The following is a 27,388-nucleotide window of genomic DNA, read 5'->3' on the forward strand; positions in this document are numbered from 1 at the left end:
AGTCCCCGCAGGTACCTAAGAAAGACACCATGATCTACACTTAAGGCCGGGTGTAGAAGACCTAAAGAAATAAACAGGTAAGTAACATCCTGAGTCCCTCCTGCTTAACAACTCCCATCCCATACAGGCTTGCACCCCCAAGAGATTCCTATGGCCATTTGGTCGGCCATTTAATCAACCTATAAATAACTTGTCTCTTATTTGGGATCATGAAACTCATGGTTACCAGTGTATTGACGTTTGGTTCTCGGGTCAGTGTATATTGGGACAACCAAAGCCCTGTAATATACAATTACATAACATCACTGACCCCAGCTCTAAGAGGGCACTTAGCTTTACATTGGCTGGGGTTGGGCTTGCTGTCAGCTTATTGACCCCTGGGAAAAACTTGCCTATCATCAGGCACCTCTTCAAAATTTCACTTCTTCATTTTATACAGTCTAATGAAACGGGGACACTTTAGAATAATCAAAAGTCTCCCTTGATTCCTTCAAAGATACAGTAATGGATAATAGATGACCACTAGATTACGTATTGCTTGAACACGGGGTAGGCTGTCCTATAATAAAAAATCCAGCTGGGCGTGGTGGCTCACGCCTGTAATCCCAGCACTTTGGGAGGCCAAGGCAGGTGGATAACTTGAGGGCAGGAGTTTGAGATCAGCCTGACCAACATGGTGAAGCCCCGTCTCTACTAAAAATACAAAATTAGCCAGACATGGTGGCACACACCTGTAATCCCAGCTCCTTGGGAGACTGAGGCAGGTAAATTGCTTGAACCCAGGAGGCAGAGGGAAACTCCATCTCTAATAATAATAATAATAATAAAATAATAAATTTTAAAACCTCCTGCACTTATGTGAACACCTCAGGTCAGGTAGAAGAAGATATATGTGGTACCAAAGCGAGCACAATAGAAGAGATACAGAAGATATATGAACAAACTGCCTGGTTGCATAAATGTAACCAAGGCACCATCCCAGCTACTTGGTCCGTCATTAAGTTTGCCCTCCGGAATCTCACTGGTTTTTGCCCTTCCTAGAGCCTTCGGTAGCTTCTCTTGTTCTCACTTATCTTTGGCCCTTTCTTGTTTAAGCCCTTGGTAAAGTTCGTGTCTTCTGTTAATATGGCTGTTTCACATAAATATGATGCTGGCACAAGGCTTCCAACCCGTTCCATCTTCTGAGCCGGGAAATAAACACGCCATATCTCTAGGCCTTGTAACTCAGGCATCCAGAGACTTTTCCACCTCTCGTACTAGGGGGGTCCGCCTAAACGAGGACCTCCCCTGGCTCCCTAGAGGCCATATGAGAGAATCCTGTTCCAAAGATAAAACTCCCCCATCAGCACGAAGAAGTTGCTGCAAGCCATCTTCACTCTTCTCTCCTTTGGATTAAGGGTTCTCTTATAAGTAGGTCGGAGGACTGCCAGGGAAGCAGGAGCCTGGGAAAGCCAGAGTGACACCATTTTCAAATCAGATCCATCTTGGCTGGATGCAATGGCTCACACCTGTAATCCCAGCACTTTGGGAGGCTGAGGTGTGCAGATCATGAGGTCAGGAGATTGAGACCATCCTGGCCAACATGGTGAAATCCCATCTCTACTAAAATACAAAAAATTAGCCGGGTGTGGTGGCAGGTGCCTGTAGTCCCAGCTGCTTGGGAGCCTGAGGCAGGAGAATCGCTTGAACCTGGGAGGCAGAGGTTGCAGTGAGCTGAGATTGCACCCATGCACTCCAGCCTGATGACAGACGATCTAAAAAAAAAAAAGGCTCCATCTGAAAAAAAAAAAAAAAAATCAAGTCTGTCTTAAAACTAGCAAGGCACATTTGGCGCCAGTCACAACCCATGGTTCTAAGATGCTTACAGCTAAGGAAACCGCTTGGTACTGCCCACAAGGACACACTACTGCAGCCACAGAAATTCCAGACGTTCCAGTACCCATGACAACATATGTTTTTGAGATAATTCTGGTTATGCTTTGGCGCACTCACACATTAAAATGTCAAGGATAGTTTTCTTTAAATCAATAAAATAATAAATTTTGTCATACTGTCAGCCCACCCACACAGAGGCACAATTTAGTTGAGTCTTTGCATAGATGAGAACCCCGTATGAGAACTTAAAGATGGTGCATCTTTCCTCTCGCTTTTGGAAGATGCCCTAGGCTGTAACGGAGCGGCTTGCAATAGCTCGCTCTTCTCACTGCACTCTGCCACTCGCCTTGAATTCCTCCCTGCGAGAGATCCAAGAACCCTCTCTTGGGATCTGGATCTGGACCGCTTTTTCTGGGAACACTGGCTTAATGACTCACTGTGTCTGTGCAACTGGGACCTCTCCTCTGCATGCCATCACCCCCCCGCCACCTCCATCACGCCATAAAACTCTCCTGTGCCTTTCCCATGGGGAGATGCTGCTTTGGAGAATCCTCTCAGTGTTCTCCTTACTTATGCCAAGTAATAAAACCCCTGTTCATCTAAACCTGCGTTCCCGTGAAGTCATTTCTTACTCGCCAGGTGAAAGAATTCAGGTTTCCTCTGGTAACAAATCCTTGGGGCTGAGAATCTAGAGTTGTCTTTAATAAAGGAGAATTTACATAGGCAGGAGAGGAGGACAGGCAGCGCCCTTTCTGTTCCTGCTGCTGCTGCTTTGAGATGGAGTCTCGCTCTGGAGTGTCGCAGCCCGATCGCAGCTCACTGTAACCTCTGCCTCCCAGGTTCAAGCAACTCTGCCTCAGCCTCCCCACTGGATGGGATTACAGGCATGCGCCACCACACCTGGAAAATTTATGTATTTTTATTTTTTATTTTGTTTTATTTTATGTATGTATGTATTTTTTTTGAGACTGAGTTTCACTCTTGTCACCCAGGCTGGAGTGTAATGGCTCCATCTTGGCTCACTGCAACCTCCACCTCCCCAGTTCAAGCGATTCTCCTGCCTCAGCCTCCTGAGTAGTTGGGATTACAGGTGCCCACGCCCATGCCTGGCTAATGTTCATATTTCTTTCTTTTAAAAAAATTTCGTTTCTTTTCATTACCTCCAATAATGGCTATAAGCAATGATTTTCATATTTCTAGTAGAGACGGGGTTTTGCCGTGTTGGCCAGGCTGGTCTTGAACTCGTGACCTCAGGCGATCTGCCCACCTCAGTTGGGATTACAGGTGTGAGCCACAGCACTTGGCCTGTTTGCTCCTTAATTGCCTCCAGCTCAAGAATAATTTTACGTCAAAGAGGCATATTTTGGGATGACAAATTCTGGCTTTCCTCAACTACAAGGTCTCAAAGAGGAAAGAACAAGACTGGAGCAGCACAGGCCCCTGGAGCCAGACCTGGGTTTAAATCCTGTTCACCAGCTGTGTGGCCTCGGGCATGTCATTTAGCATCTCTGTGCTTCCTCAGTTTCCTCTTCTATAAAATGAAGATGAGCTGGGCGCGGTGACTCACACCTGTAATCTCAGCACTTTGGGAGGCAGAGGCGCCACCTGACTGAGGTCGGGAGTTTGAGACCAGCCTGGCCAACATGGCGAAACCCTGTCTCTACTAAAAATTTGAAAATTAGCCGGGCGTGGTAGTAAATCCCAGCTACTTGGGAGGCTGAGGCAGGAGAATCTCTTGAACCTGGGAGGCGAAGGTTGCAGTGAGCCGAGATAGCACCACTGCACTCCAGCCTGAGCGACACAGTGAAACTCTGTCTCAATCAATCAATCAAACGAAAATGAGCCTTACAGTTGTAATACGTGTAAAGCCCTCAACTCATTATTCAGGCCCCAAGAATTTTTTGTTATTACCACCACAGAGAGTGGGTGTGTACATGGGTAGGTCTATTTATTGGAACTGCATTCATCCATGCAATAAGCATTTTTTGGCCACGGGTGGTGGCTCATGCCTGTAATCCTAGCACTTTGGGAGGCCAAGGCGAGCAAATCACTCGGTCAGGAGTTTGAGACCAGCCTGGCTGATATGTTGAAACCCTGTCTCTACTAAAAATACAAAAATTAGCCAGGAGTGATGGCGCACATGTGTAATCCCAGCTACTCGGGAGGCTGAGGCAGAAGAATCGCTTGAACCCGGGAGGCAGAGGTTGCAGTGAGCGAGATGGTCTTCATTGCATTCCAGCCTGGGCGACAGAGTGAGACTCAGTCTCCTAAAAAAGCATTTTTTTGAGCACCTACTGGTGCTGGGGACCCAGGAATGTGCGAGGTCCTCAGTCCTGGCGGTCTGTGTGGTTTGGGGGTGGGCATGGGGATGTGTCAATTTGTGGTGGTCGTTAGGTGTGGGTGCCTCTTGCAAAGACACTGCCTGCAGGCAGGGTATATCCATGCAGATGGGCAAGCTGAGCCTTGCCTGACCCTGCCCTCATCATGCCCACGCCTCCTTACCCTGACCTGCTCCTTGGCGCATTCCTGGGGTGGGACTGGGGGGGGCTGTGGGGGTGGGGCCAAACAGTGAGTAGGTCTCTGGGCCCACCCCACCTCCCGCTTCCTGTTGCGCTTCCACTTCCCTGCCTGTAAGGTGGGGTCTGGACTGGGTTGGGGGCAGGGCCAGGCTGAGTCATCACCGTAACCCAGTCCGCTGGAGGTCCGCCCAGCTCCAGCGAGGGCGAACCTCCTTCACCGCCTTCATCTGCTTGTCTCTCCTAGTGACACCATCGTCTACTTCCCGACACGAGGTACAGCCCCAGCTCCTTCAGGAGGGCGAGGGGACACACACTAAGCCACTGGGACGGTTCCCTGGGCAAGTGCCAGGGGTGGAGGGGGTAGAGCTGGGGTGAATCTGGCCCCACTGTAGTCCCAGCTACTCGGGAGGCTGAGGCAGAAGAATTGCTCGAACCCGGGAGGCAGAGGTTGCAGTGAGCTGAGATCGCTCCACTGCACTCCAGCCTGGGTGACAGAGGGAGACTCGATCTCAAAAATCCAAAAAACAACAGAGGGTTGCAGTCCCAACCCTCTACCAGTGACACGGTGTCTGCCTGTCTGGACACCCTGCCCCTGCTCTCAGCCTACGTGGCACACCTTGGCGCTTGGCCCAAGCTCAAGGCCTACCTGGCCTCGCCCGAGAACCGTCCCATCTTTGGAAGCTGTAAGACGTCAGCCCACCTGGCCTCCCCCTGGGAGCAGGGTTGCCCTTGGGGATCAAGAAAAGCAATGAGAGGCAAGCTGCGCCGTGTCACTGAGGGATCCTCTGCCCCATCCCAGGCTGCCTCGGGGAGGGTGAGTTCGAGGCCGGACGCCCGGGCCGGGTAACAGCATCGGACCCCAGAGCTGCCTGTGAACAAGAGGAGTTCAAGGCACCAAAACTCAAGGATCCACCCTGGAGGGCCTCCTGTAGGAGGGGTTGCTCTCACAGGGGTTGTAATGACAGCAAGCCAGGGAATGGTCTCAATCCAAGAAAAGGACAGCCTTGCGGTGACAGTTGCTGCTGGTCGTGTGATGAATTCCATTGTCCGGACGCATGGTCACAGATGCTGGGACAGCCCCAGCCTGGTGAGGGCCATTTTATAAGCCCGGAAGTCTGGGTGGCCTCCTGCCTCTGGGGACTGAGGCATCAAGGGTTTCCCGAAGCTCCAGGGAGCCTCCGTTGGTGCACGTGGGGCTCGCCCCGCCCCAAGGCCCCACCCGCCTGCCCAGCCTAGCCGCTCTTCCTGTGGCCACCTCCTGCAGAGCTGAGCCTGTCTGGCACCTTCTGCCAGCTCATTGCACGATCTGGAGTTGGACAATTCCAGAAAGCCTACCACCCTCACACATGCCTGCTGCCCTCAGGATGAAGACTACCCCCTGCAGGTCTTGCTGTCTGTCCAGAACGTTCCCTGCCCCTCCATGCCCCATTCACCGTTGTGCTGCCCAGCTTGGCTCACTGGGAGCCCCTCTGCCCACTGTTCCCTGCCTGCCCCTCCTTCAGCCCTCCTCTCTGTCCCTCCTGCAATGGCTCAGGTGCCCTGGGACACTTCTGCCTTCCTCAGCCCCCCTGGGGAGCCTGGGCTGCTCACTGCCTTCCCTGGAACCACAGGCTCATCCCCGAGGGCAGGGCCAGGTCTGGTTCTCTTCTGTCTCTGCTGCTGCGGGGAGGTGGCCGACTCCCCTTTACCCTGAGTCAGGACATGGGTGTGCAGACACCACCGGCAGCTGCGCCCCATCCCCGCTGCTGCCACCTCTGTCTCGAAGGCACCAGGCCCGGGTTTCGCCCTTCCGATCTTCTCCTCTCTCTCTTCAACCCAGTAGCATTTTACGAGTCTCCTCTCAGAGACCTGCCCGTGCCCACAGGCCTGGCACCCCACTGTGCTGGGAGCACGGTAGGGACTTAGATGACTGTCGCATCCAACCCCTTTGCAATGAAGCCAAAGATCAAAGAGGTGAGGTGACTTGTCCAAGGCCACGCAGCTCAGAAAAGGCGGAGCTGGATTCACACCCAGGGCTGAGCAGCTCCCAGGCTTTTTCATGGGTGGCTCTGGGAAAAAGAGGAAGGGAAGGGGTTGGGGACCAGAAGAGAGAGCAGGGGGCCAGGCTCAAGGCAGGAATGACGCAGGCACAGGCAGGACCGGAAGCTACGGAGGAGGCTCCCAGGGGTTGAGTGGACAGGGGCCTGGTGACCTCAGCAGAGGCCTTGTCTGCTGGAGGAAGGAGTGGGAATCGACTCCCAGGCCTCTAGGGAGCTACTGCAGGCTTTTGAGCAGGGTTGGTGACTTTCAGGAATCAGAGCCTGCGACAGCTCAGGAGGCCTTGGGCACCAGCTAACTCAACACCTAACAGATAGGGAAACTGAGGCCCAGAGAGGGAACTGGACCTCCTAGGTTCACTGAGCAAGTGGGTAGATGGGCCGAGTTGGTGCCCTGGGTCCTACCTCCCAGGCTGGAGACGCTTAGCAGAGGCTCCATGGGGAGGGGCCTTATGCACCTTGGATGTGAGGGGCTGACTGGCAGTTGTGTTTCTGGTGAAGGAAAGCTGACCCCTTTTGGAAGTCATGCTCCAGGAAGGACCCCTCACCAAGTCCCCAAGAGGAACGTGCAGCACGCCTATCATCTCAGTGAAATCCTGAAACTCCCAAGCCCTGAAGACAGACTGCTGTCTGAGGGGGGCGCTGTTCCGGTGGGTCTCATAACCCTGCCCCAAGGAGCCTGCCAGGAAGGGCCCAGGGCCTGCAGCCTGGGTATGCTTGGGATGCCCCGGTCCTGGGGGCAGGCAGCTCTGCCAGTGGCTTGGCATGAGTAGGGCTGGAGTCCTTGGACCACAGTGGTTCACTGTGCAGGCAGGCAAGACAGTGGCCGTGGGAGGCCACAGATCAGGCCTGGGGGACACTCGGGCATCCACAGGTTCTAGAGTAGCAGGAGAAAAGTGGCTGTTTTCAAAGCTTCCCGCAGGAATTGGGTGCACTGCACACACCTGCAGTCCCAGCTACGCAGAGGCTGATGTGGGAGGATCGCTTGAGTCCAGGAGTTAGAGGCTACAGTGAACTATGATTGTGCTACTGCACTCCAGCCTGGGCAAAAGAGTGAGGCCCCGTCTCTATATTTTATTTTATTTTTTGAGACAATCTCACTCCATCACCCAGGCTAGAGTGCAGTGGCGTGATCTCGACTCACTGCAACCTTGCCTCCTGGGTTCAAGTGATCCTCATGCCTCAGGCTCCTGGGTACCTGGGATTACAGACACATGCCACCATGCCTGGCTAATTTTTGTATTTTTAAGAGAGACAGGGTTTCGCCATGTTGGCCAGGGTGATCGCAAACTCCTGACCTCAAGTGATCCACCCACCTCACCCTCCCAAAGTGCTGGGGTTAGAGGTGTGAGCCACTGTGCCCAGCTTAAAAAAAAAAAAAAAATATATATATATATATACACACACATATATATATATACACTCACACATATATATACATATATGTGTATATATATTTTATGTGTATATACGTATATTTATACATAATATATAAAAATATATATTATATATTATATATTATATATACATATATATGTATATGTATATTATATATTATATATACATATATATGTATATGTATATTATATATAAAGATATATATAATTTATAATATATATTTATATATAAATATATATAAAATAAAACATATATATAATATATACATATATGTATAATATAGACATATATTATATATATATAATATATACATTATTATGTATATATTATACATATATAATATATGTATACATAATATATATAATATATATAATATATACATATATGTGTATATATAATATATACATATATAATATATATAATATATATATAAATATAGATACATATGTATGTGTATGTGTGTGTATATGCATATTTATATATATTTATATGCATATGTGCATTTATATGCATATAAATGCACATATATATCTATATTTATATGCATATGTGCATTTATATGCATATATTTATATTTATATGTGTATATGCATATTTATATATATTTATATATATTTATATAATATATATAAATATAGATACATATGTATGTGTATGTGTGTGTATATGCATATATATATATATTTTTTTTTTTTTTTGGAGATGGAGTGTTGCACTGTTGCCAGGCTGGAGTGCAATGACGTGATCTCGGCTTACTGTAACCTCCACCTCCTGGGTTCAAGCAATTCTGCCTCAGCCTCCAGATTTGGAATTACAGGCACCCACTACCAAGCTTGGCTAATATTTTTGTATTTTTGGTAGAGATGGGGTTTCACCATGTTGGCCAGGGTGGTCTCAAACTCCTGACCTCTTGATTCGCCCACTTCAGCCTCCCAAAGTGCTGGGATTACAGGCATGAGCCACTGTGTCTAGCTAAAAATCTTTTTAAAAGAAAGCTTCCTGCAAACAATCACTTGCACATTCTTCAGGGTGACTGGGCTGGGCATTTTGACCGCGTAGCTCTGAGACTGCAGGCACGTGGATGGAGAGGCTCCCTGTGGCCAGGAAAAGGGACTGGGCCCTGTCTGGGTGCCTCAGGACTGGCATGAGCCACCTGTGTGAGCTGGTGCTGCAAGGCGTGGGGGTGAGCGGATGGTCATCAGTGAGAGGCTGGGAGCCCCTCTAGCTGGACGGTTGACAGGTGACACTCAGGGCATGTGGTCGGGACTCCCTAGCAGCACATGGGAGGGAGCAGGGTGAGCTTCTCCAGGAAATGTCCCAAGCACTTGACATATGTTAACTCATTTAATCAGCAGAAAGAACCCACCTGGTGGATGCTCTTATTATCTCCATTTTGTTTTTTAAATTTTTTATTATTTGAGACAGCGTCACTCTGTCACCCAGCCTGGACTGCAGTGGTGCGATCTCGGCTCACTGCAACCTCCTCCTCCTGAATTCAAGTGACTCTCCTGCCTAGGCCTCTGGAGTAGCTGGGATTACGGGCACCTGCCACCATATGTAGCTGTTTTATATTTTTCATAGATATGGCTTTCACCATGTTGGCCAGGCTGGTCTCCAACTCATAACTTCAAGTGATCTGCCTGCTTCAGCCTCCCAAAGTGCTAGGATTACGGGTGTGAGCCACCGTGCCCGACCTTTTATCTCCATTTTAGAGATGAGGAAACAGAGGCACAGAGAGGTAAAGTAACGGTCTAAGGTCACACAGCTAGTAAGAGGGTGACTCAGGATTTGAACTAAGGCTTTCTGGCTCCAGGCCTGTGCTTGAAGCACCTCTGCCACAGGTGGAGGCTCAAGCTGCTGGGTTTTTTTTTTGTTTTTTTTTTGAGACGGAGTTTCACTCTTGTTACCCAGGCTGGAGTGCAATGGCGCGATCTCGGCTCACCGCAACCTCTGCCTCCTGGGTTCAGGCAATTCTCCTGCCTCAGCCTCCTGAGTAGCTGGAATTACAGGCACGCGCCACCATGCCCAGCTAATTTTTTGTATTTTTAGTAGAGACGGGGTTTCACCATGTTGACCGGGATGGTCTCGATCTCTTGACCTCGTGATCCACCTGCCTCAGCCTCTCAAAGTACTGGGATTACAGGCTTGAGCCACCGCGCCCGGCTTTTTTTAAAATTCTTAAATTCTGGTGCAGAGTGACCGAGAGAGGCTGGTAACTCTGTTCACTGCCCCTCATTATACGAGGGACAGGAAGCCCAAGGGAAAGGATCGGCTTCAGCCAGTCAGGGATGGGGTAGGGGTGGGAGTGGGACCGGCTTTGGTCTGAAGGTTGGAACATTTGAAACTGGTGGCTGGATTTGCTCCCTGGCTGGGGAGGGGGCCGCGCAGGTTGCAAATGAAAAGCATTTGCAGCAGGAGCCTCTGGCCCCGGCCAGCTACTGTTCAGGAGCAGGCAGAAGGGGCAGATCAGGGGGCTGGCGTCTGTTCACCCAGGGTTTGGCCCTTTGGTGGCAGCCCCGGGACTGACCAGCATGGGGGGGGGCGGCCTTGGGGGTGTGGAGAGTGACCCCAGGCCTCAGGGGCAAAACCTGAGGCTGCTTGCAGGCCTTGGCACCAGGTCTCAGCCCACAGGTCCTGCCCCCAGTGGCACCATCCCGGCAGGGCAGCTGCAGGAATTTGGCTCCACCCCTCCCTGCCCCTCCTCCTGCCGCCCCTGCTTGTTCCCTGCTTGGTCAAGGTCCCAGGTGGCTGCAGCTCAGGATCGGGTTCCCTTCCTCTCCATCCTCACACGAGGCCTGAGAACTCTTCTCCGCCCTGCTTGGGGACCCTGCAACTAGAGACTGGGGCTCATGGCTGCCTTTACCCAGCTGTTGACCTTGGTCAGAGTGGTCAGCCCTCTCTGGGCCAGTTTCTTTTTGTTTGTTTCAAGACAGGGTTTTGCTCTGTTGCCCAAGCTGAAATGTGGTGGTGCAATCACGGCTCACTACAGCTTTGACCTCCTGGACTCAAGTGATCCTCCTGCCTCAGACTCCAGAGGAGCTGGGACTACAGGCATGCGCCACCGTGTCTGGCTATTTTTATTTTTATTTTTATTTTTTTGTTTTGTTTTTTTGAGTCGGAGTTTCACTCTTGTTGCCCAGGCTGGAGTGCAATGGCGCGATCTCGGCTTACCGCAACCTCCGCCTCCTGGGTTCAGGCAATTCTCCTGCCTCAGCCTCCTGTGTCTGGCTATTTTAAAAAATTTTTTGTAGACAGGGGGTTCTCCCTGGTGTTGCTCAGGCTGGTCTCGAACTCCTGGGCTCAAGTGACCCGCCTGCCTCACCTTTTCAAAGTACTGGATTACAGCTGTGAGCTGCTTCAACTGTGGGCCTGTTTCCTCCTCCACAAAGGGCCCTGTTGTTACCAAATACCTCTCACATGCCAGGCACTTGGCAGATCTTCAGATCCCCATTTCACTGATGAGAAAACTGAGGTCAGAACTGAAATGTGTACCCAGGAGGCTGACTACCAAGCCTTCATCCTTTCTCAAAGAGCCTCAGAAAATGCTCTCAAAAGCACTCTGGAAAAGATTCGGAAGACTCTTGGGCCGGGCATGGTGGCTCACACCTGTAATCTCAGCACTTTGGGAGGCCGAGGCGGGCAGAGGTCAAGAGATTGAGACCATCCTGGCCAACATGGTGAAACCCCGTCTCTTAGCTGGGCGTGGTGGCAGGCACCTGTTGTCCTAGCTACTCGGGAGGCTGAGGCAGGAGAATTGCCTGAACCCGGGAGGTGGAGGTTGCAGTGAGCCCAGATCATACCACTGCACTCCAGCGTGGCACCTGGTGACAGAGCGAGAGTCTGTCTCAAAAAAAAAAAAAAAAAAAAAAAAAAAAAAAAAAAAAAAAAAGGTTATTGTTAGTTAAATGTTAACTATCCTGACTGAAATTAAGTTGAAGCCCAGGAATTTTAGAAGCAAAAGCAAAGTCACGCGCAACCTCTGGCCCACTCTGCAGCTTGCCTTCATAGCCAGCAAAGCGGAAAGCCAGCCCTGAAACAGGTGGGGTGAAGTCGGGGTGCTCTCGTACAGCCGGAAGCCTCCTTTCACTGCACCCGCACACACGGTTACCCCTGAAAGCTGCTGGGTGTTTCTCTGGGAGTTGTTTTTGGCAATGAAACCACGCTTGAACTCCAGACCTCCCCGCCGGCAGACTCTGGACAGGGTCAGGGTGGGACCTTGCCATTTCCAGATGGGATTTTCTGCCGCAAACAAGGTCAGGAGCGTGGCCGTGGCTCATGCAGACGTGAGCGTTCGCCTTCTCCGCTTCTCCTTAAACTAACGTCATGAGCCTTGTCCTCAGGAGCAGCATTCAGGGCGGAAAATCTGGTGGAAGGCTTGGCCCGGCTGTCTGCTGCGCCTGCCACAGGTGCCGGGCTTACGGCGTGTCCCACCTTAAAAGAGAAGGCGGTGCCCTCTCGGAGATCCAGGCTCGGTGGGTTTAGATCTTCAGGTAGAACCAGCGACGAGGCCACTCCTGCGGAGGATTGCCATTGCCAGAGTTGGAAGCAGCTGCTTTTTCCTGCTGTTCCAAAAATAGGACAACCGCGACCTTTGGCTCATAAATCCAGCCAAGGCAACAGTTGCACACGCAACTGGGATAGCTGCCCAGCTCTCTTCCTCTACCCACCTGGCCAGCGTTCCCTGCTGGTCCCAGGCCCTGCTCCCTAGACACAAGGATTGACCCAAGCCCTGCCAATCAAAGAGCCTCAGCTCCAGCCACAGCAGCAACTGGTCCCTCGGGGGGAGCACAGGAACTGAGCCCGGCTTATCAGAGTCCTCCCTGACCCGTCCCAAGCACAGTTGGCCAGGAGCCCGGAGCCCCCTCTGAGATGGGAGCTTCTATTCAGGTCAAGAGGCTGTGAGAAGGTGAATCCAGAGTGGACTGTGGTGTTGGTTACGGCTGAGAGAGTAGAGCAGGTGTGTGTGTGTGTGTGTGTGTGTGTGTGTGAGAGAGAGAGAGAGAGAGAGAGGTGGTGGGCAGTTTTTAGTTGCCTGGTTCCATTCCGTGAGAGTCCAGCTCCACTTGCCCTGGTTAGGTCATGTGAGTTTCTGTACTTTCAGCTGAAAGAGATTGCGATAGATTCAAAATATGTCCGTAAATCCTTTGACGATTTCTCCCTCAAAATTTGGAAACTGGCCAGGGCGTTTCCAGTAATCCCAGCATTTTGGGAGGCCAAAGCAGGAGGATATCTTGAGCCCAGGAATTATTCAAAACAAAATTACAATGAGAATTACAATTAAAAATAAAATTAGTCCGGTGTGGTGGCATGCACCTGTAGTCCCAGGTACTCGAGAGGCTGAGGCAGGGGGATCATTTGAACCTGACTGGGAGCTTGAGGCTGCAGTGAGCCGTGATTGTGCCACTGCACTCCAGCCTGGGTGACAGAGGGAGACCACGTCTCCCCGCTTAAAAAAATAGAAGTGAACCTAATCCCTACCCCTCGAGTATAGGCTGGACTTTGTGTGTGGAAGTGATGCGCGTGACTTCCGAGACCAGGTCGTAAAAGGCACTGTGGCTTCCGTCTTGCTCTCTTGAATCACATGTTCTGGGAAAGCCAGCTGCCATGTCATGAGGACACTCAAGCAGCTCTGTGGAGGTCCAGTGGTGAGGATCTGAGGCGCCCTGACAAAGCCAGCACTACATCACTGTTCATGTGAGTGCACCAGTGTGGACGTGAATCCTGCAGCCCCAGGTAAGCCCCGGGCACCATCTCTCTCACCTCATGAGAGACCCCAGCAGCAACTCCTAGCTAAAGCACTCCCAAATTTGTGACTCAGAAACGAATATAATACCTGCGTGTTGTTTTAAGTGGCTAAGCTTGGGGGTCATTTGCGATGCAGCAATAGATGAGTAATACAGAGTTCAAACCAAGCCGATGCCATCAAACCTCAGTATGGGACAGAGGTGAGTGGCTAACAAGGCTTACCAGACAAGGCAGATGCTGAGATTTCATGAGCTGTTCTCCAGAGTCCAGTTTCTTGGGTTGGGGCTTGCAGTCATTTCTGAGTTCTCTTGGCAAAGGTGTTTGTCAGTATCTGGGACAAAGTCACATCCTTCAGACAGGAGTCTTTCCTCTGATGATCCCCGATTCCCAATTGTGAGGTTGTGTGGCTGCAGCTCATTCACACTGAAGAGGAAGGAAGGAGCAGTGTGTAAGAGAGCAGGTGCTGGGCTGGGCTTCAGGGCCCAACTCTGCCACGTGACTTTGAGCTAGATGCCTAAATGAGATAATGCCTCTAAAACATTTAGCACAGTGCCTAGAACACAGTAGGTGCTCAATAAATGGCTGAAAATAATTTTTGTAAAAATCTAGCTTCAGCTAGGCACAGTGGCTCACACCTGTAATCCCAGCACTTTGGGAGGCTGATGCGGGTGGATCACTTGAGGTCAGGAGTTCGAGACCAGCCTGGCCAATGCAGTGAAACTCTGACTCTACTCAAAATACAAAAATTAGAGTGGCATAGTGGCACATGCCTGTAGTCCCAGATACTTGGGAGGCTGAGGCAGGAGAATCGCTTGAATCCAGGAAGTGGAGGTTGCAGTGAGCTGAGATCAAGCCACTGCACTCCAGCCTGGGCTGCAGAGTGAGACTCTGTCTCAGCAAGCAAAAGAAAACAAACGAACAAAAAACCCAGCTTCAAAGTTTCTCACTACTGTTCGCTTTGGTGTTATCGTAACATCTTCAGAAAGCAGCATCTCTTCTTTTTCTACGTATTTTGTACAGTTAGGCAACTGAGCACAGTCTCCTGCTTTAATATATTCATCTTGGCCAGGCGCGGTGGCTCAAGCCTGTAATCCCAGCACTTTGGGAGGCCAAGGCGGGTGGATCACCAGGTCAAGAGATCGAGACCATTCTGGTCAACATGGTGAAACCCCGTCTCTACTAAAAATACAACAACTAGCTGGGCTTGGTGGCACGTGCCTGTAATCCCAGCTACTCGGGAGGCTGAGGCAGGAGAATTGCCTGAACCTGGGAGGCGGAGGTTGCAGTGAGCCGAGATCACGCCATTGCACTCCAGCCTGGGTAACAAGAGCGAAACTCCGTCTCAAAACAAACAAACAAAACAAATATGTTCATCTCACCTAAGAGCAAGAAAAAAAAATAGGTAGTGAATTGACCTGCGGCAAAACTTGGCTTTTGAAAATTTCAGCCAAGCCGTGAGTCAGGCACTCGAGTCTAGTATGAAACAAAGAAATATTATTGCATTGCAATTTTCTCTCCAAGTAAAGTTCTTTTCTTTCTTTCTTTCTTTTTTGTTTGTTTGTTTGTTTTGGAGATGGAGTCTCTGTTGCCCAGGCTGGAGTGCAGTGGTGAAATCTTGGCTCACTGCAACCTCTACCTCCCATGTTGGAAACAGATGCTTGGTGCCACAAAGAAAATTAGCACTGAGACAAAGGAGCTTTCAGCAAGGCAAATTTTACTTCCTGCAGGAAGGGAACCCTCACTAGCCATCTTGCCACCAGAGTACAACGAACAAAGGAAAAGCAGACGTATTTATGCCTTATGCATTTGGGGTCATCCTTACTGCTGTGTCTAATCTCCGTTGATTGGAGCCAGACCTCACAATCTAACCTAAAACCCAGTTGGCTAACAACTTAAAACTTTTCTATGCAGGTAAAAGCAATGGAGAACGAAAAGGAAGTCCAAATAAGGAAGGGCACGGGCTGCGAGCTGGGACATGCCTGTGAGCGCGTCCAGCACAGGCGTCTTGGTTAAAGTACAAGGAGGTAGAATGTACTACGTGCCTGTGAGTGTGTCTAACAGCTGCATAGGAGGGGGCTTAACAAAGAGTTATTAGCAAAAAGCAAGAAGGACTTATTCTTTAACAAGACAGAAAACTTTGAAGAGAACTTTTCTACTTCCCACATCCCACATTCAAGCTATTCTCCTGCCTCAGCCTCCTGGGTAACTGGGATTAAAGGCATGTGCCACCACTCCTGGCTAATTTTTTTTATTTTTAGTAGAGACAGGGTTTCACCCTGTTGGCCAGGCTGGTCTTGAATTCCTGACCTCAAGTGATCTGCCTGCCTTGGCCTTCCAAAGAGCTGGGATTACAGGCGTGAGCCACTGAACCTGGCCTCCAAGTAAAGTTCTTTGAAACCAAGTTTTTAATTGTTCAGTATTCAAAATCAACCTGACCAACATGGTGAAACCCCATCTCTACTAAAAACACAAAAATTAGCTGGGCGTGGTGGCATATGCCTGTAATCCCAGCTACACAGGAAGCTGAGGCAGGAGAATCACTTGAGGCGGAGGTGGCAGTGAGCTGAGATTGCGACACTGCACTCCAGCCTGGATGACACAATGAGACTCGTCTGTCTCAAAAAAAAAAAAAAAAGAAAGAAAGAAAAGAAAAAGATAGTGGGAACTCCTTCCGTGTGGTCTCGCATTCTCCAGGACGTCAGCCCGGGCTTTTTAGCACAAGAGAGGGCTACCTCGGCGTACAGGCGCTTTCCAGGCCGCCTCTTGTGTCCCTTTTGCTCATATTCCATTGTCCAGAGCACGCTGTGTGACCAAGCCCAGATTCAGGAGCCAGAGTGATGCTTTTCCTCTCGGTGGACAGAGCAGCAGAGTCACGTTGTGAAGGGACTTGGGCACGGGAACGGGAAAAAGTGGTGGTCATTTGACAATTGGCCGCTGATGTTCTTTGAGCAGAACGTGAATGATCACAGACAGAGGAACAGAGATTCGAGAAAACGAACAAGCAAAGAGGTGTATGTGTGCGGGCAGTTTTAGGGTGTCCCTAAGAGAGTACACAGAGTGTATATCATCTACATTAGCAGGAGGGAAAATGGAATGATACACTCAACCAATGAAAAAGAAAAAGAAAAAAAACCAGAAAACAGAACAGGGAGGACAAATAGCATAAAATAAGACAGACTGAAACACAAATTAGCAATTAAATTGACAGGTCCTCTCTCCGTCACCCAGGCTGGAGTGCAGTGGTGCAATCACGGCTCACTGCAGCCTCGACCTCCTGGGCTCAGGTGATTCTCCCACGGTGGCCTCCTGGGTAGCTAGGACTATAGGAGTGCACCACCATGCTGGGAGAATTTTAAAAAATTATTTGTAGAGATGAGGCTTCACTATATTGCCCAGGCTGGTCTCAGACTCCTGGGCTCCAGCAATCTGCCCACCTTGGCCACCCAAAATGCTGGGATTACAGGCGTAAGCCACCATGTCTGGCCCCAAGCGATTTTTTTTTTTTCAACTTCTTTTTTTTATTGTAGTAAAATACACGTGCATACAATTTACCATCTTAACTATTTTTAAGTGCAAAGTTTAGTGGTATTAAAAACATTCATGGCCGGGCGCGGTGGCTCAAGCCTGTAATCCCAGCACTTTGGGAGGCCGAGGCGGGTGGATCACGAGGTCAAGAGATCGAGACCATCCTGGTCAACATGGTGAAACTTCGTCTCTACTAAAAATACAAAAAATTAGCTGGGCATGGTGGCGTGTGCCTGTAATCCCAGCTACTCAGGAGGCTGAGGCAGGAGAATTGCCTGAACCCAGGAGGCGGAGGTTGCGGTGAGCCGAGATCGCGCCATTGCACTCCAGCCTGGGTAACAAGAGTGAAACTCCGTCTCAAAAACAAAAAAACAAACATACAAACAAACAAAAAACCATTCATGTTGTGTAACTACTACTGCTGTCCATTTCTAGAACTCTCTTTATCTTATAAAATCAGAACTCTGCCCATTAAACACTAACTCTCCATTCTCCTCCCAATCCCTGGCAACCACCATTCTACTTTCTGCTTCTATGGTTTTGACTACTCTGAAGTATCTCATGTAAATGGAATCATACAGTATTTGTCTTTTCGTGACTGGGTTGTTTCACTTAGCATAATGTCCTCAAGGTTCATCTATGTGGTGGCACGTATCAGAATTTCCTTCCAAGTGATTTTTTACAAAGACGCAAAACCAGGACCGTGGAGAAAAGACAGTCCTTTTGATATGGCTAGGCTTTGTGTCCCCACCCAAATCTCATCTTGAATTGTAATCCCCAGGTGCTAGGGGAGAGACCTAGTGGAAGGTGATTGGATCTTAGGGTGGTTTCCCCAGTGCTCTTCCTGAGATAGTGAGGAAGTGCTCACGAGATCTGAGGGTTTTATAAATGGCCATTTCCCTGCCAGGCATTGTGGCTCATATCTGTAATTCCAGCACTTTGGGAGGCTGAGGCAGACAGATCACTTGAGGTCAGGAGTTTGAGACCAGCCTGACCAATATGGAGAAACCCCATCTCTACTAAAAATAAAAAAAATTAGCCAGGTATGGTGGCACATGCCTGCGATCCCAGCTATGTAGGAAGCTGGGGCAGGAGAATAACTTGAACCCAGAGGGCAGAGGAGGCAGAGGTTGCAGTGAGCAGAGATCTCCAGCCTGGATAACAGAGAGACTGTCTCAAAAAAAGAAAAAAACACACAAAAAAACAAAACTTGGGTTTTTTGCTCTCTCTCTCTCTCTCTCTACCTGCCATCATGTAAGACATACCTTTCCCTTCTGTTGTGATTATGTTTCCTGAGGCCTCCCTAGCCATGTGGAACTGTCAATCAATTAAACCGCTTTCCTTTATAAATTACCCAGCCTCAGGTGGCATTTTTATAGCAATGTGACAATGGACTAGTAGAGTAAATTGGTATCGCAGAGTGGGAGACTGCTCTAACGATACTTGAAAATGTGGCAGTGACTTTGGAACTGGGTCATGGGCAGAGGTTGGAACAGTTGGTGGGGATCAGAAGAGAACAGGAAGATACTGGAAAGTTTGGAGCTTCCTAGAGACTTGTTGAATGCTTTTGAGCAAAGTACTGATAATGGTGTGAACAGTGAAGTCCAGGCTGAGATGGTCTCAGATGGAGATGAGGCGCTTATGGGGAACTGGAGTAAAGGTGACTCATGCTATGCTTTTCAGCAAAGAGAATGGGCGGCATTTTGCTCCTGCCCTAGAGATCTGGGGAACTCTGAACTTGAGAGAGACGGTTTAGGGCATCTGGCAAAAGAAATTTCTAAGCAGCAAAGCACTCAAGACGTGACCTGGATTATTCTGAAAACATTCAGTTTTATGCATTCACAAGGAGACTATTTGAAATTGGAACTTATGTTTAAAAGGGAGGCAGAGCATAAAAGTTTAGAAAATTTGCAGCCTGATGATGCAACAGAAAAAACAATTTCTGGGGAGAAATTCAAGCCCACTGCAGGAATTTGCATAAGTAATGAGGAGCTGAATTTTTTTTTTTAATGGAGTCTTGCTCTGTCACCAGGCTGGAGCACAGTGGTGCGATCTCAGCTCACTGCAACCTCTGCCTCCTGGGTTCAAGAGATTCTCCTGCCTCAGCCACCCTGAGTAGCTGGGGCTACAGGCATGCACCACCATGCTCAGCTAATTTTTGTATTTTTAGTAGAGACACCATTTAACTCCCCAGACACGTAGAACTGTGAGTCATTTCCGCCAATGAGGAAGATGTCACCAGGGCATGTCAGAGATCTCGTTGGCAGCGCCTCCAATCGCAGGCCCAGAGGCCTAGGGGAAAAAAAATGGTTTCATGGGCCCAGGGCCCTCACTGCCCTGTGAAGCCTCAGGACGTGGCACCCAGCATCTCAACCGCTTCAGCTCATCATGGCTAAAAGGGGCCAAAGTAACCTGAGCCATTGCTTCAGAGGGTGCAAACCCCAAGCCTTGGCAGCTTCCATGTGATGTTGGGCCTGCAGGTGCACAGAAGTCAAGAACTGAGGTTTTGGAACCTCTGCGTAGATTTCAGAGGATGTATGGAAATGCCTGGACGTCCAGGCAAAAGTCTGCTGCAGGGACAAAGCCCTCATGGAGAACCTTTGCTAGGATAGGTATGGAAGGGATGTGTGAAGTTGGAGCTCCCACAGAGTCCCCACTGGGGCACTGCCTAGTAGAGATACGAGAAGAGGGCCACCGTCCTCCAGACCCTAGAATAGTAGATCCCCTGGAAAGACACAGGCACTGAATGCCAGCCTGTGAATAAGCTGCTTGAGGCCATAGGCGCCTGCCCCTTGGATCAGAATGCCCTGGATGTGAGACATAGAGCCAAAGGAGATCATTTTGCAGCTTTAAGATGTAATGACTGCCCCGCCGAATTTCAGACTTGCATGGGGCCTGTGGCCCCTTTTGTTTTGGCCAATTTCTCCCATTTGGAATGGGAGCGTTTACCTAATGCCTGTATCCTCACCGTATCTAGAAAGTAACTAGCTTGCTTTTGATTTTACAAGCTCGTAGGCAGAAGGGACTGGCCGTGTCTCAGATGAGATTTGAGACTGTGGACTTTTGAGTTAATGCTGGAATGAGTTGAGACTTTGGCATGATTGCGTTTTGCAGTGTGAAACGGACATGAGATTTGGGATGGGTCAGGGGTGGGATCATGTGGTTATGCTGTGTCCCCACCCAAATCTGATCTTGAATCGTATTCCCCAGGTGTTGAGGGTGAGACCTGGTGGGAGGTGACTGGATCATGGGGACCGTTGCCCCCATGCTGTTCTCATGATAGTGGGAGAGTTCTCATGAGATCTCATGGTTTTATAAAAGGCAGTCTCCCCTGGGCTTTTCGTTTGCTCTCTCTAGCCTGCTGCCATGTAAGATGGGCATGCTTCCCCTTCTGCTGTGACTGTAAATTTCCTGAGGCCTCCTCAGTCATGCAGAACTGTTGGTCAATTAAAACTCTTTCCTTTATAAATTACTCAGGCCTGGGCAGTATCTTCAGAGCAGTGTGAAAATGGACTAACATACCTTGCAACAGAAGGTCATGGAGCAATTAGAATTTTATAGGCAAAAAAGAGAAATGTTAATCTAAACCTCACAATGTATACAAAATTAACTGAAATGGATTATAGACTTAATTACAGGATAAAAAATTATATAACTTTAGGGAAAAAATGTGAGAAAATGTTTAGGATCTAGGGCTAGGCAAAGAATTCTTAAATTAATACTCAAAGCATGATCCATAAAAGATAAAATGGATAAATTGCATCTCATAAGAATGAAAATGTTTGGCTGGGCACTGCGGCTTACACCTGTAATCCCAGCACTTTGGTAGGTTAAGTCAGTAGGATCACTTGAGCCCAGGGATTCAAGACCAGCCTGGGCAACACAGTGAGACCCCATCTCTACAAACAATAAAAAAAATTAACCAGGTATGTTGGTGCATGCCTGTAGTCCCAGCTACACAGGAGGTTAAGGTGGGAGGATCACTTGAGCCTGGGAGGTCAAGGCTGCAGTGAGCTGTGATTGTGCCACTGCACTCCAGCCTGAGCTGGGCAGCAGAGGCAGAGTGAAACCCTGTCTCAAAAAAAAAAAAAAAAAAAAAAAAAAAAAAAAAAAAAAAGAAAAGAAAAAGAAAAAAGAAAAAAGAAAAAAAGAAAGAAAGAAAATAAAATGTTTGCTTTGCAAAAGACTCTGTTAAGAGGTTTAAAAGTAAAGTTAAAAGTGAGAGAGGCCAGGTATGGTGGCTAGAGCCTGTAATCCCAGCACTTTGGGAGGCTGAGGTAGGTGGATCAAGAGATCAGGAGTTTAGGACCAACCTGGCCAACATGGTGAAACCCGATCTCTACTAAAAATATGAAAATTAGCTGGGCATGGTAGTGCACGCCTGTAATCCCAGCTACTTAGGAGGCTGAGGCAGGAGAATCGCTTGGACCTGGGAGGTGGAGGTTGCAGTGAGCTGAGATTGCGTTACTGCACTCCAGCCAGGGTGAGAGAGTGAGACTCCACCTCAAAAAAAAAAAAAATAAAAATAATAAAAAGAAAAAGAAAAAGAAAAGAAATAGTCTCTTCATCACAAAGACCCAAGTTATCTTTTAATAATTGGTTTCTAGCTCAGTTGTACTGTGTACAGAAAACATGCTCTAAGATTTCAGTCCGTTGAAGGATGTGGATGTTTCTGGTGCTGTATAGGATCTCATGGGTGCTTTATGTGTGCTTGAAAAGAAAGTGTCTTTGCAGTCATTCAAATCTTCAATATTATTCTGATTGCTTTCTCAGGCTGTTCTGTCATTTACCGAAGCGCTATGTCAAAATATCCCACTATAGGCTGGGACGAAATAGAAATGAACTAAGATTGAGATTGGCAAACACACACACACATACACACACACACACACACACACACACACACACACACCTGTTTTGTGTATTTCTCATCATAATTCCATCATATTTTATTTTATATAGTTTGTGGCCATGTTATTAAGGGCATACAAATTAAGAAATTTTGCAATTTCTTAATAAATACTGAATCTTTTTACGTTAGCAAATTCCCGTCTCATATTTAAAGGTTTTGTTTTTCTTTGTTTTGAGACAAAGTCTTGCTGTGTTGGCCAGGCTGGAGTGCGGTGGCTATTCACAGGCTCGACTGCAGCACATTACAGCCTTGAATGCCTAGCCTCAAGCCATCTTCTGGTTTCAGCCTTCCTAGTGGTAAAGATTTTGTTTTAAAATTCATTATTTATTTATTTATTTACTTTTCTGGCTTTAAAGTGCTATTGGTAGGCCAGGCATAGAGGCTCACGCCTGTAATCCCAGCACTTTGGTAGGCCGAGGTGGGGGAATCACAAGGTCAGGAGTTTGAGACCAGTCTGGCCAACATGGTGAAACCCCGTCTCTACTAAAAATACAAAAACTAGCCAGGCATGGTGGTGGGTGCTTGTAGTCCCACCTACTTGGAAGGCTGAGGCAGGAGAGTCATTGAACCCGGGAAGGTGTAAGTTGCAGTGAGCTGAGACTGTGCCACTGCACTCCAGCCTGCAGGACAGGACCTCCACCAAGCACATAAGCCAATTAGATAAGAGTCTCGATCCATCACCCAGGCTGAAGTACAGTGGCGCGATCTCGGCTCACTGCAACCTCTGTCTTCCGGGTTCAAGTGATTCTCCTGCCTCAGCCTCCTGAGTAGCTGGGATTACAGGCACCCACCACCATGCCCGGCTAATTTTTGTATTTTTAGTAGAGACGGGGTTTCACTATGTTGGTCAGGCTGGTCTGGATGTTCTGACCTCGTGATCTGCCCGCCGTGGCCTCCCAAAGTGCTGGGATTACAGGCGTGAGCCACTGCACCTGGCCTAAAATTTATTTTAAAAATACAAAAATTTGGACGGGTGTAATGGCTTATGCCCCTAATCCCGGAACTTTGGGTGGCTGAGGTGGCCAGATCTCCTGAGGTCAGGTATGTTCAGAAAAGTCCAATTCTGCAGGATGGTCTGGCAGGCTGGAGACCCCGTGAAGAGGTGATGCCACTGCTTGAAGCTGAAGGCTGACTCTGGCAGAATTCCTTCTTGTTCAGGGAACCTCCGTCATCTCTCTTAAGGTTTTCAGCTGATGAGATGAGGCCCACCCACATTATGGAGGGTCATCTGCTTCACTCAAAATCTACTGATTTGTCAATCTCATCTAAAAAATACCGTCACAGAAACATCTAGAATAATGTTTGACCAAATATTTGGGTGTTGTGGCCTGACCAAATTAACACATAAAATCACCCATCCCAAGTATATACCTTGGAGATTTTGTAGCTAATACAGTTTTTCAGTGTGGCTGACGGTTTGATAATCCCTCCGAGCCACAGCACGTGGAGGTTAGAGTTGCTCTGGCTCCTGTTGACAGTTGGAATTGTTAGCGTCTTGTGTACATGGTATTTCATTGTGGCTTTAATTTACATTTCCAGCTGGGCACAGTGGCTCACGTCTGTAATCCCAGCACTTTGGGAGGCTGAGGCAGGCAGATCACCCAAGGTCAGGAGTTGGAGACCAGCCTGGCCAACATGGTGAAACCCTGTCTCTAACTAAAACTACACAAATTAGCTGGACATGGTGGCAGATGCCTGTAATCCCAGCTACCCGGGAGGCCAAGGCAGGAGAATCATTTGAACTCGGGAGGTGGAGGTTGCAGAGAGCAGAGATCATGCCATTGCACCCCAGCCTGGGTGACAGAGTGAAACTCCATCTAAAAAAAAAAAAAAAAATTTGCATTTCCTTAATAACTAATGACACTGAGCATGTTTTTACTTTTCTATATGCTTAAGGGGTGTATAATAATGGCATACCAATTATCTTAAGACTACTTTTTAAATATTAGGGACTAGACTATGGGATATGAACACAGATAGGCTAGTAATTTATTGTCCCTTCAAAGTCTTTTTTTTTTTTTTTTGTAGAGATGGGGTTTTACCATGTTGCCCAGGCTGGTCTCGAACTCCTAGGCTCAAGTGATCCACCTGCTTTGGCCTCCCAAACTGCTGGGATAACAGGCGTGAGCCACCACACCTGGTCACCTTCAAAGTCTTTTACTTTTTTTTTTCTTTTTTTTTTTAACACAAGTTCTCACTCTGTCACTCTGGCTGGAGTGCAATGGTGTGATCTCGGCTCACTGCAACCTCTGCCTCCTGGGTTCAAGCAATTCTCCTGTCTCAGTCTCCCGAGTAGCTGGGAATACAGGCATGTACCATCATGTCCGGCTCATTTTTATTGTATTTTTAGTGGAACCAGGGTTTCACCATGTTGGCGAGGCTGGTCTCAAGCTCCTCACCTCAAATGATCTGCCCGCTTTGGCCTCCTAAAGTGCTGGGATTACAGGCGTGAGCCACTGCGCCCGGCCCAAAGTCTTTACACATTTGCTCAACATGTATTTAGTTTGGCTGTGCCTTTATTTTAAAAAGCCGCTTTTTATTTAAAGAAAAACAAAAGATTGTTTTCAGAAACAGATTCACCTTCAGGGGCTAAAAAAAAAAAAAAAAAAAAAAATCCTCCTAACCACTTCCTGCTTCTCTGTGGTTCTTGTTCTTACTTCAGGTTGTATATTAATCAGACACAAGTTCCACTGAGGTTACAAAGTCCCCCAACAGCAGCAGCTAAAACAAGCCAGAAGTGTGTTTTCACTCAGCAGCAAGGCCGCTGTCCTCTGCACGGAGCGGCAGGCACTCTGCGGTGTCACGGACCCAGGCTCCCCGCTGCTCTATCTGCCGTGCCAAGGGTGCCATCCCTGTCCCTTCTATGTGCCAGCCCCACAGGCTGGGAGGTTCTCTGAACAACACCTTTTGAAGAGGCATCTTCTAGCTTTGAAAGGGGATGGTAAAGTCAGTCACTTGTGGCCAACACGCAGCATACCCCATTATGCAGCACGGCCTTTCTGACTTGCACCTGGCCTTGACTTCTGGTGAATGTGCAGCCCAGAAACACTCAACGGAGACCCCAATGTTATCACAAAGTTACTTTTTTTCTCCCTCTGGAGTATTTCAGTGGGGTGTGGCCGATTTATATACTTAAGCGGTTATTTCAGGAATCAAGGAGGGCAGGGAGGCACACTGACTGCTCCGTTACTGGTTCATTCTGGGGACGTTTGGGTCCAGCTCCAGCTCTCTGAGGCCACGCTGCAGGCGGGGTCCACAGCGTCGATTGTCTGGACTCTAGCCCGTGCCTCTGCAGCCTGCAAACGTGCCGCACACTGCAGCAGGGGCGGGCTCACTCCTCACACTTGCTCTTTAGCTTGTGTTAGGCTGATTTTGATGGAAAGCAACAGAAACCCAACTCAAACAAAGGCGAATTTGCTAAGTCCGTTAACTGGAAGATAACGGATGCTTCTGCTTACGCACTTGGCTCCATCTCTCGGCTTACCGCAACCTCCGCCTCCTGGGTTCAGACGATTCTCCTGCCTTTGCCTCCCGAGTAGCTGGGACTACAGGCATGCACCAGCATGCCTGGCAAATTTGTGTGTGTGTATGTGTGCATTTTTAGTAGGGATGGGGTTTCTCCATGTTGGTCAGGTTGGTCTCGAACTCTCGACCTCAGGTGATCCGTCCGCCTCAGCTTCCTAAAGTGTTGGGATTACAGGCGTGAGCCACCACACCCACCCGGCTCACATTATTTTAATGTAAATTCCTGGTAAAGGGGCTGGGTGCGGTGGCTCACGCCTGTAATCCAAGCACTTTGGGAGGCTGAGGCAGTTGGATCACTGGAGTCTAGGGGTTTGAGACCAGCCTAGGCAACATGGTAAAACCCCTTCTCTACAAAAAAATACCAAAATTAGCCAGGCGTGGTGGTGCAAGCCTGTAGTCCCAGCTACTGGGGAGGTTGAGGTGGGAGGATTGCTTGAGCCTGAGAGGGAAGGTTGCAGCAAGCTGAGATCATGCCACTGCACTTCAGCCTAGCCAATAGAGTGAAAACCTCCACTCAAAAACAAAAAAATTCTGGTAAACAACTTAGGAACTGCCTCTTCGTTTTTCCTTAAAAACCTGCTTGTGCCGGGTGTGGTGGCTCACGCCTGTAATCCCAGCACATTGGGAGGCCGAGGTGGGTGGATCACCTGAGGTCAGGAGTTTGAGACCAGTCTGACCAACATGAAGAAACCCCATCTCTACTAAAAATACAAAATTAGTCGGGCGTGGTGGCGCATGCCTATAATCCCAGCTCCCAGCTGCTCGGGAGGCTGAGGCAGGAGAATTGCTTGAACCCGAGAGGCGGAGGTTGCAGTGAGCTGAGATCACACCACTGCACTCCAGCCTGGGCAACAAGAACTAAACCCCTACTAAAAAAACAAAGAAAACAAAAAGCAAACAAAAAAACCCCAGCTTGTATCTGCTGCTAATCAGAGTGTACATTTAGGGCAACTTGAGTCTGTGTCCCAGGCGGCCATCCTCAGGCTTTAGACTCTGTACTTAATCATATTTTTGGAATCTTGTTATATTAAGGTTCACCCCAGCTGAGACCTGAAGGGAGCCTCCCACGATGCCACCACCTCACCAGCAACCAGAGCCTTGGTACCAGCATGAACCACAGACTCACCCGATTTCTGATAAGGTCCTGCTCAGGGCCAAATTCCTCCCAGGCTTGGTTGTAAATTCAGACTTGCTTCAAGCTACAAATACTCTTTACTCTGTGGGGCTGGAGCTGAAACTCTCCTGAGAGGTGGGAGTTTCATCTGTTATTCTCTAGAGACTCTGCTGATTACATATTCATGATTTTCACTTTTTTCCGAGGTTAAGAGTCTGTTTGTCTTCCTCATTAGAGTTTGCAACCTTTTTTCTCATTTCAAATTTTGATCAGGGAAAAAGCAATTTCTCTCTGAAAAGAGTGAAATCTCTATGCCTTCAGTGTCAAATTTATAATCTTTTAAACTGGCCAGGTTCTGAAGCTCGGTTCCATGGCTCCTGAAGGAAAGATCCACATGAAAAACATTGGCTGGATTTGTGTTTAATACTGTGGTGCCTCTTCACACAAATATTTAGAAAACTGCTCATGCATAACTCGTGATGACCCCAACTTATAATGCCAAATGGAGTACTTTGAAATGCCCAAATTAGTTCACATGCACAACTGGAAAAAGCTGATTTTAGAACCAGACAAATAGGGCCGGATGTGGTGCCTCACGCTTGTAATCCCAGCACTTTGGGAGGCCAAGGCAGGTGAATCACTTGAGGTCAGGAGTTTGAGACCAGCCTGGCCAACATGGTGAAACCCTGTCTCTACTAAAAAATACAAAAAATAGCTGAACATGGTGGTGGGCGCTGTA

The 27,388-nt window shown here is 48.6% G+C and overlaps 1 long non-coding RNA gene across 1 annotated transcript; it reads right to left on the reverse strand.

Annotated features, from left to right (window-relative positions):
• Nucleotides 1-726: 726 nt before the first annotated feature.
• Nucleotides 727-26,856, reverse strand: LOC141584919 (uncharacterized). Its single transcript, XR_012518219.1, has 3 exons — nt 26,662-26,856; nt 13,796-13,996; nt 727-1,776 (listed from the first exon to the last, which is right to left on the reverse strand). It is a non-coding gene; the product is annotated as an uncharacterized LOC141584919 (long non-coding RNA).
• Nucleotides 26,857-27,388: the final 532 nt, after the last annotated feature.

This window comes from Saimiri boliviensis, chromosome 6, assembly GCF_048565385.1.
Source record: "Saimiri boliviensis isolate mSaiBol1 chromosome 6, mSaiBol1.pri, whole genome shotgun sequence".
NCBI classification, from domain to species: Eukaryota; Metazoa; Chordata; class Mammalia; order Primates; family Cebidae; genus Saimiri; species Saimiri boliviensis.